The 3,482-nt window shown below is 37.2% G+C and overlaps 1 protein-coding gene across 1 annotated transcript in view; it reads right to left on the bottom strand.

The window, feature by feature from the left end:
* VEGFC (vascular endothelial growth factor C) overlaps nt 1-3,482 on the bottom strand; it is a 128,332-nt gene that overhangs the window by 112,193 nt on the left and 12,657 nt on the right. The gene's annotated exons all lie outside the window — the stretch shown is intronic.

A 3,482-nucleotide genomic window follows, 5' to 3' on the forward strand; every position in this document is an offset into this window, starting at 1 on the left:
CTATACAGAAGTATTTCATTTTATGTGTTAACAATGATTCATCCAGAAAATCTTTGACAAATGTCGATTTCACAACTGGAAACTTTGCCTTTGCTGTGTTTTATTAATCTTTACCATCTTTACATTTCACAGATATGCAAATCGAGGCCTCCAGAGATGAACGAATGGTCCTTGATCACACAATTATTAACTGACTGAGAATGTGTGTGAGTCTGGGTTTTCTCACTGTAAGTTTAAAGTCATGTGGGGATATTAAAACCACACTGTTACTTGATTTCAAAGAAGCAAGAGAACATTTTGTAATGAATTTATGAGGGAAAGTTTCATGAAAAAAAAAATGGAACTATTTAAATGACTGGACAAGGTTTCAAGAGAGGAATTGTGTGTACATGTGTGTGTTTCAGTAAGGACACCACCAAATTTAACTCAACAACACACACAGGAGCACAGAGAGGGGAATATGGCAAATTTGCAGGGATATAATTTGTAAAATGTATTAGATAATGCTGAGTAGGGCTTTAAAGAAAAATTGGTTTTCTATTCCAAAGGACCCTAAACCCAAAGCAAAAGTGTAGATTTTCATTAGAAGGCAATAAAGAGTAACTCAAAGTTTGGGGTTTCAAGAGAAAAATATGATTGGAGCTGAATTTCAGGCATCCAATGAGATAGATGTGGAGTGTTAAGTCCCTGAGAAATCTAAATGGTGTAGAAGATTGTGGTTGTGTGGACTTTCCATAATGGATGACTAAAAGGACTGATGGAACAAGAGAGGGAAAGAAGGAACAAATGAACTGAAAGGCCTGGTCTAGACAGCGGTCGTCAAGGATGGAGAAAAGACCACATCCATCTGGAACCTGTGAGAAAGGAACAAATCATGGTCTCCATCCATTCTAGAAATGAGAGAAATACCAGAAACAGAGCTGGTTTGTGGAGGAAAGGTAAGTTTGCTTTGAGATAAAACTGTTTTGAGTTAGCTGGATTATTAAATATATTAGCAAATGGATATAGTAATGCAAATGAGAAGGTGGGAGAATCTGCATTTCTTTTTTTTTTTAAGATTTATTTACTTATGCATACAGAGGCCAGAGGTGTAGGATAGGTGAGAAGATTCACCAGAGACAGAATGGGGAGCAGAGCAGACAGATTAGACAAAGTACACTGCTGAGGGGAGCAGCGGGCAGCTCAGGTCTGCTGCACCATGTGGGTCACCTCTGGGGTTGGGATCGAACTTGCAATGAAGTGGCAAAGGCTTGCTTGCAGTGCTGCATCCTAATCCATTGCGCCACCAGGCAGGGCCAGAATCTGCATTTCTTTACAAAATGGTTTCCTAGTTGATCTTCTAACAAAGGCCTCAGTCATTGACACTTACATCAAAGTTGAAAGGTACAGAGATTTCCCATCTACCCTGGCAAACACATGCATAGTCTCAACCATTATCGACCTCACTCAATGTCAACACTCTCATCATCAAGAGTGCTATGTTATCTACAGCATGAACTGCACTAACAAATCCTAATCACCCAAAGTCCACAATCCACCTCTGTGTTCACCCTTGATATTTTATATTCTTTGGATTTGGATAATAGCATCATGGCATGTATCTATTACTTAATACCATTAAGTACTAGATGGGAGCGCTGACAATAAACACACATAGAAATAGACAGCGTATTTCAGATAATGATGTAAAGATGGAGTAAACAGAGTAGAAAGGTAATATTTCATATAAGATTTTAAAGGAAGGATTTGCTCTTGAGGTTGTAGTTTATCTACGAATTTAAGAAAAGGAAGAGTAACTCCTGGGGAAAGAACCTTATAAACAAAACCAACATGGGGAACAGAGAGATCACAGTAGAAGTAGCATGTTGGAATCTGAAGGCACATGAAAGGGGCTGGAGGAGGGCAGGCGGGTGCCGTGATAGAAGCAATAGGAGGTGGAGTCTGCTGACCTCAGTGAAGTCTTGTCATGCCTCTGGATTTTTAATTAAGTCCATTGAGATTTCTGAGCTATAAAATAGACATTTGTAGATTTCAAAACATTTTCCTGACTGCTGTCAGGCTAGGGAGATCTAAGGGACATAACTAAGGGACAAGAGTAAAACAGGAAGCTAGTGATTTTGTCTTACCGTAATGCAAATAAGAGGTTATGGCACTTTGAAATGAACCGCTTGCTCACTCACAGGACCAAGCTGGTATATTTTGTAGGAAAATCCTCTGGGTATTCCTTACTAAAACATAAACCATAGCCCTTGCCTTAGCAAGAGGAGGTGCTTTTTTAGAGAGAAAGGGAAAACCATGTGAGGAACAGATTTTGAGAAAGAAAATGGGATTTGGATTTGTGATAAGAGATAGCTGCTAGACTTTTAAATGGAGAAGTCTAGCAGATACTTATATCAATGTGGAATTCAAAAAAGAGATAGGGACAGCAGATGGTAATTGATGAGGTGTCAATGTATAGTTGGCTTTAAAATAGAAACTGGATATAATTACTTTGGGCCTAATTATGGGCAGATAAGTCAGGAGATGTGAAGAATGAATCCGGGACATTCCAGAATCTAGACACTGAAAAGATGAAGGGCGACCCACATCGACATTATTTTATTATCTCTTCAGAGTTTTCTATTGATGTATCTTTCTATTTTATCATGGGTCTAGAGAATGTCTGTGAATTATCCCAACTGGCCTCTTTCTTCAACTCCCTGATTGATTCAAAAGAAGTCATCCTTAAATTTATATCGATATATTGGCTTTTGATCTATTTGAAATTATCATGATTTTAAAAAAAGTATTGATGATATATCATTTAGAAAATGAACACATGGTTGAATCAGTTTTAATGATTCATTTTTGAAGTAAATCAGAGGAACAAATCCTAAATCTTCAGAGGGATATTTTTCCTTTCAGAGGGATATTATAGTGTAAATCAATCAGTTTTTATGCAGCCACGATAATCAATTCCTAATTCATACACTGTACAGTGGGCAAAGATGTAGAATAATAGCAACGGATAGTCAAAGAAACATACAGCACATTAGTATTTTAGTTTGAGCTCTCTAGACAAGAGCCTTTAATAAATGCATAAACCTTGAGGCTTGAGTGCATGGCTTCATGTTGAAAGCTGCCAACTTCCTTTACATTCTCAAAACCATAAATACGAAATCGTTATTAGCCACTTTAAATAAAATTCCACATTCCTTTCAGATGCAAGCCATGTCTTTAAAAAGTCAAATCTATATTCAGAAGATATAGGGACAGGAAACAAAAGGAAGTAAGTTTTTACTGAATTTCAGCAACAGAGATATTCTGAAAAGAAGCATGATCAGAGCTCTTATTTATAGGAGTATAAGATTCCCAAGATTTGTGTGTGTGTATGTGTGTGTGTGTGTGTTTTAATGTTACCATTTCAGTTTTCCTTTTGAAAAAGACTCACTGACTCTTTAGTTGATTTTAGGAGAAAATCTCCAATAACTATGGTAGAATGT

Source organism: Condylura cristata, unplaced genomic scaffold, assembly GCF_000260355.1.
Source record: "Condylura cristata isolate star-nosed mole 26May11 unplaced genomic scaffold, ConCri1.0 scaffold00014, whole genome shotgun sequence".
In the NCBI taxonomy this organism is placed as follows: domain Eukaryota; kingdom Metazoa; phylum Chordata; class Mammalia; order Eulipotyphla; family Talpidae; genus Condylura; species Condylura cristata.